Source organism: Hypanus sabinus, unplaced genomic scaffold (assembly GCF_030144855.1).
Source record: "Hypanus sabinus isolate sHypSab1 unplaced genomic scaffold, sHypSab1.hap1 scaffold_1492, whole genome shotgun sequence".
NCBI classification, from domain to species: domain Eukaryota; kingdom Metazoa; phylum Chordata; class Chondrichthyes; order Myliobatiformes; family Dasyatidae; genus Hypanus; species Hypanus sabinus.
This window is the reverse complement of record NW_026779567.1, coordinates 43,607-54,805: the sequence shown is the minus strand read 5'-3', so window position 1 is coordinate 54,805 and position 11,199 is coordinate 43,607. Positions and strand designations below refer to the sequence as shown.

The 11,199-nt window shown below is 46.8% G+C and overlaps 1 protein-coding gene across 1 annotated transcript in view; it reads left to right on the top strand.

The window, feature by feature from the left end:
- Positions 1–2,250: 2,250 nt before the first annotated feature.
- The window catches only part of LOC132387044 (NACHT, LRR and PYD domains-containing protein 12-like), a 48,348-nt gene continuing 39,399 nt past the window's right edge, over positions 2,251–11,199 (top strand). The window contains exon 1 of the mRNA XM_059959418.1: positions 2,251–2,386. The gene's annotated coding sequence lies outside the window, so the exon portion shown is untranslated. The remainder of the gene's footprint in view (positions 2,387–11,199) is intronic.

The following is an 11,199-nucleotide window of genomic DNA, read 5'->3' as shown; positions in this document are numbered from 1 at the left end:
AACGGGCGACCCCGGAAGATTCACAGGTAAAATGTCGCCTCACCTGGAAGGATGTTTGGAGCACGGAGAGAGTTCGGCCGTCCGGCCCTTTCACTGTGACACCCTGAACTCCACATCAAATCCGTCCAAACGAATCTGGGGGAACTTTAATGACCAATAAATATAATTCCTCTCAGCGATCAGCTGTCTGAGTGATTCCCTGACTCTGGGAGGAAGGGGTATCTATGGTCCACAGTGTCCGGATGTTGAGTTTACCGGGGGACAAAGACTGCAGGGACGAGAGGTTTTCTGTTGACTAATACAGTGTGTGTGGACCCCGCTGGCAATTCTGGTGTTGTGACCCGAATCGAGACAAACACCACGCTGCCCACTCCACCAACAACACGGCACAGCCGGACACATAACAGGGGACTTTACATCTCACAACACTGGATTCAGTGATGAAACCCGTGATTAATGTTGCTGTCCCACTGGAATCATCAGAAACGTCCATTAAGGTGCTTTTAATTACAAGACTTCCCCCACAGGTGACGTCACACAGGCGAATCCACGCGCCTTACGTCACACGTGGGTTCCCCACCCCGGGACTTGCCCTCGCGTGCGTGGTGTCTTACGTCACCCACGCGCTGGAGAGCTCGAGCTTTATCGGTTTAACGGCTGAGCTACCCATCCCGTGACCACCCCTCCCCCACCGCGGAAAACCAAAGCTTCAGGGGCTGCACTTTTCCCATTGGTGCGAAGCGATGTCAATCACTGGTCACAACCAGTAACGAAGATGGACAAGCCGAGAGGGCGTTACCCCGCTGAAACCGTTTCCTGCTCAAGCATCGATCTCCCGTCAGGGCGGAACAAATACCAAAGTAAATGGCCGCTTTCTGATTTATTTCCATTTCCGAGGGAAGTTGGGGGCGTTTGTGACGCGTCTCCTGCGGCCGGAGTCTGATGTATCACTGAGAGGTAGGAGGAGACCGCTCGGCCCGTCAGTTTGATGCCGGTTCCCCGGGAAGGGAGCGAGAGGGGTATTTAATTGAAAGGATGAAGCTGGTGTGAGAGGGGGCGGACATGATGTTTGTCCCGGTGGGGACAGGAGGGGCTCATCTGTGGAAATGTCTCAGCAGAAGGTGGTGGCGAGCAAAGGGATTCACCACAATGGAGGGCAAACTCTGGCAGACTGTTGCCCTGCAAGCGGGGCCAGTGGTCCGGGCAAAGTGACAACTATTTGAGATTTGTTGAGATTGTGCCTGGAATAGGGTGTAAAATCCCTCTGCCCATACTAGCACGGGTTATACAGACCAAAGAACAAAATGGAGTGGTTGAGGCAACACGGGGCTGCAGAAGATGGAAATTAATTCCATAGAGGATTAGCAAAGTGTTCAGACAGTATTTGTTATAGAGAGTGCAATGAAGATTCACCAGACTGACCCCTGGAGTGGTGGATAATCATATGAAGAATGATTTGTTTTAGAAAATCGAAGACTGAGAGGTGAACACGTTGAAAAGCACAACATCATTACCGGTTGAACCAGGGATCCCAGTCTCTTAAAATTGTGGTGGACTGACCGGGACTGAGATGAGGGGAAATGTCTCCACTCTGAGGGTGGTAAATGTCTGTAAATCCCCACCGCAGAGGGCGCTTAAGACTCAGTGATCGTCCTCACATAAAACAGAGGCCGGCAGATGTGTGGAGACCTAAGAGATCGAGGAAATGAGGATCGCGCAGAAACATGTGACTGAGACGGGAGACCAGCCGCCAGCTTGTTGAGGGTTAGAGGGGCGGAATGGCCCACCTGTTTCTCACTTGATGTTTCAGTGTTCCTGTCCAGTGAGACCAGAGGAATGTGAACAGTAATTAGTGTTTATAAACATAGACTGATTTAAGTGAAACCTGCACATTTCCTGTGTGGGTCTGAATTGTGTGTTTGACCCGGATGGGAATCGAAACTCTAACTCTGAGACCTCTGTGACCTGGGGGTGGAGGGAAAGGGATCGGGGAAATATGGAGAGAAAAACTAAATACGTATCTGGTGTAAATATGAAAATAATATAGAGAAATAATGTGAGAAATGTGGCAGTGGGTCGGGCAGCGTGTGAGGACTGAGAAGCAGAGATAGGGTCACGTGGGAGACATAAAGTCACGTGATCCCGTTTTACCGCGGATCGGCAGCACCAGCTGGTTTGTTTCCGAGGCCCCGCCCACCACCCGATGACGCGTTATACACATCGCGCATGCTCAGTCCGGGATTGGCTCTGTGTTTTTTCGTCCTTTGTGGAAGCGAGTCGGCGGAGGGATCGGGATCGGGATCGGGATCGGGAGGGGTCTTCCCTCCTGGGGCGGCGAGCCGGGACGGATTATTCTCTGCGGGGCAACACCAGCAATTTCCCTTCGGTGAGTACTGAAGCCGGTCCCGAGCGGAGGGGTCTGACGGTGGGTAGTGAGTAAATCTGCTGATGCGGGAAATGCGAGCAACGGGCACAAAATGCTGGAGGAACTCAGCCAGCCGGGTAACAGCTAGGAAAAGAGTACAGTCAACGTTACCGGCCGAAACCCTTCGGCAGGACTGGAGAATAAAAGGTACTGGGAGGCGGAGAGAAGCACAAGGCGATCGGTGAAACCTGAAGGGGGAGGGGATGAACCTTCCCGAACTGGCGGCCTCGCCTCGCTTCCTTCACAGAATCTGCCGGGGTCGGTCCGGGTTGTGAGACCTTCACACCGAACCGTCTGAGATGAGCCGCCGCTCAGCTCCTGTTGTTCTGGTCCAATTAGCAGGAGGACGTAAAACATGTTTCTATATTGTTACTGACAGAGAATTACATGATTTATGTTCCCTGTGTTATCTGAATGTTCTTGCTTGTGATGCTACTACAAGTCAGTGTTTCTCCGTACGTGCACTTGACATCAAATTCAGCAGGATCTGAGAAATCTCACTGAGATTTGATCAGTGATGATCATCTCGGCAGCTCGGTAGGTCGAATGTATAAGACACTACCCTGTTAAATGCAAAACCCTGAACAGTGTTGATGATCAGAGGGATCTCAGACTCCAAGTTCATCGCTCCCTGAAAGAGACTGCACAGATTGATCCGGTGGTTAAGAAGGCAAATGGCGTGGTTGTCTTTATTAGTTGAAGCATTGAGTTCAAAAGTCGGGAAGTTGTTTTGCAGCTTTATAAAACTAGTTAGACCACACCTAGAGTGCCCTCATTTTCGGAAGGATGTCGGGGCTTTGGAGAGGATGTGGAAGAGGTTTACCAGGATATTGCCTGGATTAGAGGGCATGAGATATAACGAGAGGTTGGACAAAATTGTTTAGTTTTCTCTGGAGCCGTGCCGGCAGGGGTGAGACTGGATAGACGTTTATAAGATTACCAGAGGATGAGAAAGGCAGCGTCCATTATTAAGGCCCTCCAGCACCCAGGGTTTGCCCTTTTGTCAATGTTACTATCAGATAGAGAGGTACAGAAGCTTGAAGGCACACACTCAGTGATACAGGAACAGTTTCTTCTCCTCTGCCATCCAATAGCTAAATGGGCATTGAACCCCTAAACACTACCTCACTTTTAAAATATATAGTTTTTCTGTTTCTTGCATGATTTTAATCTATTCACCGAAACATAGAAAACCTACAGCACAATACAGGCACTTTGGCCCACAAAGTTGTGCCGACATGTCCTGACCTTGGAAATTTCTAAGGTTACCAATAGCCCTCTAGTTTTCTAAGCCAGTTTTTCTCCTTTTTTCTCTGATGTCTCCAGGTACCTATCCAAAAGTCTCTTAAAAGACCCTATCATATCCGCCTCCACCACCGTTGCCGGCAGCCCATTCCACACACTCACCACTCTCTGAGTAAAAGACTTGTCCCTGACATCCCTCTGTACCTACTCCCCAACACCTCAAACCCGTGCCCTCTTGTGGCAACAATTTCAGCCCTGGGAAAAAGCCCTTGAATTTCCACACGATCATTACCACTCATTATCTTATGCACTTCTGACAGGTCACCTCTCATCCTCTGTTGCTCCAAGGAGAAAAGGTCGAGTTTACTCAACATTTTTCCATCAGGCATGCTCCCCAATCCAGGCAACATCCTTGTAAATCTCTGCACCCTTTCTAAGGCTTCCACATCATTCCTGTAGTGAGGCGACCAGAACTGAGCACAGTGGGGTGTGACAAAGGTCCTATATAGTTGCCACTTTACCTCTCAGCTCCTGAATTCTATCCCACAATTGATGAAGGTTGACACACTGTATATCGCCTTAACCACAGTGTCAACCTGCGTAGCAGCTTTGAGTGTCCTATGGACTCAGACCCCAAGATCCCTCTGATCCTCTGCACTGCCAAGTCTTACCATTGATGCTATATTCTGCTATCATGTTTGACTTAACAAAATGAATCACTTTTCATTTAACTGGGTTGAACTCCATTTGCCAGTTCTCAGCCCTGCTGTAAACTCTGACAGCCCTCAACACTGTCCACAACACCCCCAACCTTTGTGTCGTCAGCAGATTTACTAACCATTCCTCACTTCCTCATCTAGGTAATTTATAAAAATAACGATGAGCAAGTGTCCCAGATATACGTATACTGTAACTGATTTAGCTGTTTATTTTTATTGTTTTATTTTGCGTTCTCTTCTGTATTATGCTTTGCATTGAACTGCTGCTGCAAAGTTAACACATTTCATGACACATGCTGGTGATAATAAACCTGATTCTGATTCTGAGAGGCACATTCAGACAGTTCAGAGGTAATCTACTGTAAACAGAGTACAATTTGTCTGTAGATGTTTAAAAATGATTTTTATTTTCTGTGAACTTCTCTCACTGAATAATCTCCTGCAGGTTCTAATCTGTGACTAAGACAGTGCCAAATCGTCACATCAGGGTAATGTTCCTTGAGAGTTGTAGCAACACCAGATTTGACACCAAGCATTACGCTCACCTCATCACTAGCAAAAGCGACAGGTATCAGTCATCAACCCATGGTTATTGAGACAGATCAATCGATGCTTAGCAATACTTGCAGCTTTCTGATCAGGCAATTCAATTAGATCTAAAAACATAAAATGGGGATCACCTGCCTTATCACTTTCACAATTCAAATAAACTATTAGGGCGGTCTTAATGCTTGTTGATTCATCAATGAGAACAGAAAATTTGCCAATTATCTGCTTGATACACTGGCAAATTTTCTTTTTCATGTTAATGGCTACAGTTGAAGTCTGAAGTTTACACACACTGTAGCCAATTACATTTAAACTCAGTTTTTCACAATTCCTGACATTTAATCCTGGAAAACATTCCCTGTCTTAGGTTAGTTAGGGTCACTATTTTAAGAATGTGAAATGTCATAATAATAGTAGAGGGTGTAAAAGAGGTTTACAGGAGAATGTCTAGATTAGAGGGCATGAACTATAACGAGAGGTTGGACAAACGTGTTGCTTTCTCCAGAGCAGCACAGGCTGTGGTGAGACTGGTTGGACATTTATAAGATTATGAGAGGAATAGATAGACAGATGTTATGTTTTTCTTGGGGGTTGAAATGTCTGTTACAATTAAGGTGAGAGGGAATGTGAGGGGCAACTTTGTTTCTTTCCACAGAGTTCTGGGTAGCTGGAGTGCTCTGTCGGGTGATGGTAGACGTGATCCCATTTCCCCTCCCATTTAATCGCAGATGTAACAATCTCTTTGCGCATGATCACTGCCTCTGGATTGGTGGTGTTTTCCTTTCTGGTCAGTGCTGAAGTAGATTATTTTATTGGATCGGGAAAGTGTCCTCACCTCCTTGGTCGGGATCACTGTCTGCGGGCAAAAGACATCAATTTCCCATCGGTGAGTATTGAGACCAATCTGGAGCGAGGAGATCTGTTGTTGGCCGTGAGTCCCGAACTGAGGGCCAATTACTCATTTAGTACCCAGTTACCCGGGCTCGTCAAAAATGTGTAGACTTCTCTTCATCTGCATTCAATGATCCAAACCAGGAGTCCGGGCTGTCTATTTCCACAGAATTGAAAAGGAAGTCCCGTCAGCAGGTCACTTGAGGCTTCTTACTGCAGATCTGGTGCAAGATCACGTGGTGTGTTCGTACTGTCCCCGGATGAGTGGTGATGCTTCCTCTGAGTTTTGTTGGGACATCTGATGTTGGCCATTGAGTCCCGTTAACTTCCCTCAACTCCCCTCGCTTCCTTCAGCTTTATGGCTGTTGTTTCTCCCCAATTGTGGTGGGAGAGAAGGAAGAACGTCCCAGGTTGTGGGGATCTTTGATTTCACTGCCTGCTTTACCTAGGGACTGGGAGGCCTAGGGGGGAGAATGGTTTCTGTGATGTGCTGATCTGTATCCAAAGGTCTCTGCAGTTCCTCACAGTCACGAGCAGAGCAGTTACCATGCAAAACTTGAACTGTCTAGATAGGAAAGTTGCTATGGTTTGTTGATAAAAATGTGGTGAGGATCAAAGTATATATGGCAAAGTTCTTGTTGTTTGTTCTAACTTGGTCATTTTAGAATCTTCTATATGGTAGTGTATGCTGTTAATTCAGTATCTGTGTATTGCTGAAGGCTCATCAGTGATTATCCTTGATCCCTTCTCCCACCTGGTTCCATCTGCTCATTCCCTGCCCATCTTGTTCAACCTCTGTCCAGCCTCCTCACTCCCACTTCAGTGATATACATCAACCATCTGGGTCAACCTCAGTCCACCCTGTATCCCACCTCTGCAATGTTATATATCAGCAATCTTTCTTTTAAACCTTTGTCTTCATTGTGAAGAGTTCTTTTGCATCTTTGGCCTTGCTGAGTTATTTCCAGAATCAGTTTTTGTTAGCTGGAATGCCAGAGGGTCATCCGGTACCAGTTGTGTTGTGCATTGGTGTGGAGGTACTAGTTTATGAACAGTGACTGGCTGACACACTGTAGCATTTTACTGGCAGCAAGGAGTACTGGGAGAGTTGGTGCTTGGGCTCTAATCCTGCGATCGACATTCCAGGCATATGGAACTGTTGGTGTTTTGGCTTTGACTTTGGTTAGTGTTTCTATAGATGGGGCTGGTTGCTTGTCCTTCTGCAATGAAGAAGATATCTCGAGAAGCTGGACATTGGTTGTGGGGAAATCCCGGATTGCACTCCCCAGTCTGAGACGTGGGGATGATGTGTGAGACTCTCAGGGTGGGTAAGTGGCAGGTGCAGCTCTGTGACTGTGTGAGGTTGGATATCACAGTATTAGATCCAAGTAAAATGCCCTTGGGGATCAAGCTGTCGGGCAGTGGGAAACCACGACTGAAGATGAGGGAACAGCAACAAGTGAACCAACCCAAGGATTGAGAGCATCAACTGGAGAGAACCCATCTGACTTGGAGATTCCAGTGATTCAGTCAGGAGAAAGTTTCGTGAGTCTCATTTACTCAATCACTGGTCCTTTAGAGATTGCATACCTGTAAAAGGGAAGGTAGGGAATAGATGGAGGGAGACTGAATGTGCCCAGCAGAACCAGTTTTGCCTCTGTCAGATCCAGTTGTAATCACTGCAGGTCTGGTAATGTGCTTCCAGCAGTCCAGCCCTTTAAAAACAGTCTCATTCTGTGGAAGTCGAATCCGGATAAAGTCACTCAGACACTGTATATGTACAAACTCTTCATTCCAATTACCCGGGGCTTACAGCGCCTAAAGACAATTTACAAAATAGTCATAATGGCTTACACACACAGACCAGACTGCTGTGTCCTATCTCTGTGCATGAGTACACAAGGAGATAAGCATCTTGAAGCCCTATTGAGAAGAAATACGGCTCAGCATGGCTTAGCACATCTGTTGATCATCAGCAGTTTCTTTCAGAAAAACAGGCTGCTCCTGCTTAGCAAAGTGTTAACCCTTTTACATACATTATCATTCCTTCCTTTTGATCATTATGTACAACTATTGAGCCATAATGCAATATCATGCCCGACATATTACCTAACAGGTCTTCAACCCTTCAGTGAACCCATGTAAATCCTGCCCTACTTACTTGATGCTGTCAATCTCCTTGGCAGTGTGCTTGGAGAGGGATGTAATGTTAGTAGACTCATTAGGGATATAAGTGCAGCATTCTATGTCACTAATAGCACAGGTTCCCCCTTTCTCAGTGAGGATAAAATCTAAAGCCAAATGATTCTGTACGACTGTTTGCTGGATTGCAATCATTTCAGTGGATATTTCTGTTACTTGGGCCTGTGTTTCTGTCAGAGCCCCTGCAGTATTGTGGCCAGCTCCTCAAGTGCTGTAGCCAAATTGATTATCTCTGGTGAATTCCTGGCTACTCCACAGGAATGAAAAGTGATCTTCCAAAATCACTCAGTCTCAGTTATTCCTCTCCGCTGCTGGGCACCTGCAAGTCTGGCTAGGATGCATGTTTCCCAGTCTAGGAAGTTCTGTTTCGTCAACCCTTGTTTTGTCAACGTTTAAGCGAGGAATCCGAGGCTCTTTGGCTTGAACCTGGGACGAACCCAAACGGTGGTATGGGGAACCACAAGTCCTCTCTGTCGCCAAAGGAAATCCGGAACTTTGGCCAGAAATGCACTGCCCTCTCTTCCTCTAGCCTCTCCTATCACTGTGACTGATATCTAATGGTCCTCGAGGGGTGCATAGTATTGGCTTACCTCAGTTGTGCACCCCATAGGGTCGTACCACAGAGTCACATGATAGTTGGCCACTGCCAGAAGGGGTGCAAACGCAGTTGAGTCCAGATTAAGTGCCACCATTGGGTGGTCAGAAACTGGGGAAGATGTCGTCTGTTCACTAGTTCCAGGGTGATACCCTTGTCCATGCACAGAATCTCTTGTTTCAAAGGATAGGGCATGCTTTTTTCCTGGAAGATTACACCCCCGACTGGTGGTGACTGTAAATGAAACTTCACACCGGATCCCCCCGGAATTCCACCTGCAGTGGCTGGGTACGTGAATACGTACGTTCTGTGCCTTCGAACCCAGACAGAGGGATTGTGGTGGCTGATGGCTGGAATCCCTGTTCGGATACCATTTCCTGATTGAGAGTGTTTGTGGTTGCCCCCATATCAATCAGAAACAGAATTGGAATTCCAGCAACTTGCAATACTACATTGGGCTCTTCCTGAGGGGTGATACTCATGGTTGGAAGCATCCTTGCTTGTCAATTTCTAAGCGGGCTGTTGTCCCCACCGGTCCCTTGGTGGGTTTTTGTTCCCATTTCTGATCTCCAGATGTAGCCCCTTCGCGTCCTTCTTCCCGCTGAACCTATTCACTTTTAGTATGAGTTCCCTTCAGGATTGATCGGGATTCGAAGGTTGGGTCCCAATAATTTGTCAAAGCTCATCGCATTCGATTTCGGTCATTGTCAGCACAATCCATATTATTTGTTTTAATCACGTTGGCTAACTTAGTTGTTAAGCATCGGAGCAGTAAGGCTTTAAACTGGGGGGACGGATTTCCACCATGACAGGCTTGATCTCCTGCGAAAGTGCCATAGCAGGCCCTAAGTCGCTCCTAATGGTCCTGATTCCCCAGGCTAAGGTTTGGATTCAAGTATTTTAGTGATGTTTACGGGTTGCTGGAGAGCCCTTTCGGAGGCTTGAATAATCTGGTCTGTCTGTTCATTCTCATTATGGTTTCCCGTCTGTAACTCCTGATAGGTTTGGTATCTCAATTCTGCCTTCCAGTTCCACCCCTCATCAGCTGGGAGAATCGTGCAGCAGAGACCGAATAAATCTTGTGGAGTGGCATTACACATTTGTATAGTACTGTGGACACACTGAACAAACTGTGTTGGTTTTTCTTTTCTACCTGGGGCCTGATTCATGATCATTATCATTTCTTGAGGCTTCCAGGGTGCAAACACGGGAATCACTGAGGGCTGTTCCTTTTCCTGCTCATGGATTGGGCAGCATTCAGGTGGGCAATTGTCTTTGTAGAGCCATTAACTCTGGAGTTTTTTTGGATTCTTCCCTTCCTGTCTCGGAATAATCCTTGGTATTCCCTTTCTGGATCTCAGGGTGTAGAGACATGCCGCTGTTTTACCCGGGCAGCCACCGTATCTGAGTACTGGGAGGATTATGTTTCGGGGCACTGGCTGCACTTGGCTACTGGCAAGGTGGAGGAGAACGGTGGGTGCCCACTCCTCATCATGGTCACTGTCCTCAAACAGTGTTGGGATGCCAGACACGAGGAAATCTGCAGATGCTGGAAATTCAAGCAACACACACAAAATGCTGGTGGAACACAACAGGCCAGGCAGCATCTATTGGGAGAGGCACTGTTGACATTTCAGGCCGAGACCCTTCGTCAGGACAGCCAGATATGGGTTCAGGATCCCTTGTTTCCCTATCAGTTCAAACTTCAAACTGACTTTCCAGCCCTGCTGTCTTATCTAGAATGGCTTTGGTTTGTTTATATTGTTTTTTCCTGCTCTTGTTTTCGGCGCCCATCCACCCGTTCACGTTCCGCTGTTAGCCTCTCCCAACCTTTGGCGTTCTTTCTGCAGTACGTACCTCTATCACTTCGTCACATGCATTATTCCACCAACTTGCGAATAATATACTATTCCACTTTGCATCTGCCTTTCCTTCCATTCCCTTTTCAACAATTTCCATTTCTGTTCACAGTTCTTTTTCCATATCAAATTTACTGCTTGTTCTCACGAGGTAATATCCCAGGTTCCCCCCCAGTGGCCAGATTTTGTTCCTCAATTTCTTATTCAGCGCTGCAAACTTTTTCCTTTTCTGGAAAACTCTCACACATTGTGTCGGGCTGCTCCTGGCCCACTCATATCAATCAACTGCAATTGACCAATGTTCCCTAACTATTTTACCCGGCACAAAGCCTCCTGCTCAATTAACAATCGGATAAATTTACTAGACTGGCACTTCCTGCCCACTTAATAAATTTACCTGGCTGGAACCTCCTGCACAATTGATAAATTTACCTGGCACATCTGCCTCTTGCCCACGTCATAAAATTTACCCGGTACCGCCTGCTGCCCATTTAGCAAAATTTAACTGATACTGCCTCCTTTCCACTTCGTAAAATTTTGTCTAACTTATACGAGTCTTCCAACAGATTCTACCCAATCCCGTCAAGATATTTGATCAGCCTTGGGCAAGCGACTAACGGAGAGAGACAAAAGGTAAAATGCTTATTGGGTGCTAGACAGATGTTCATTCCTGTCCTTAACAGTGAGTCCTCCTCTCTTTATTCAAACAAGGAT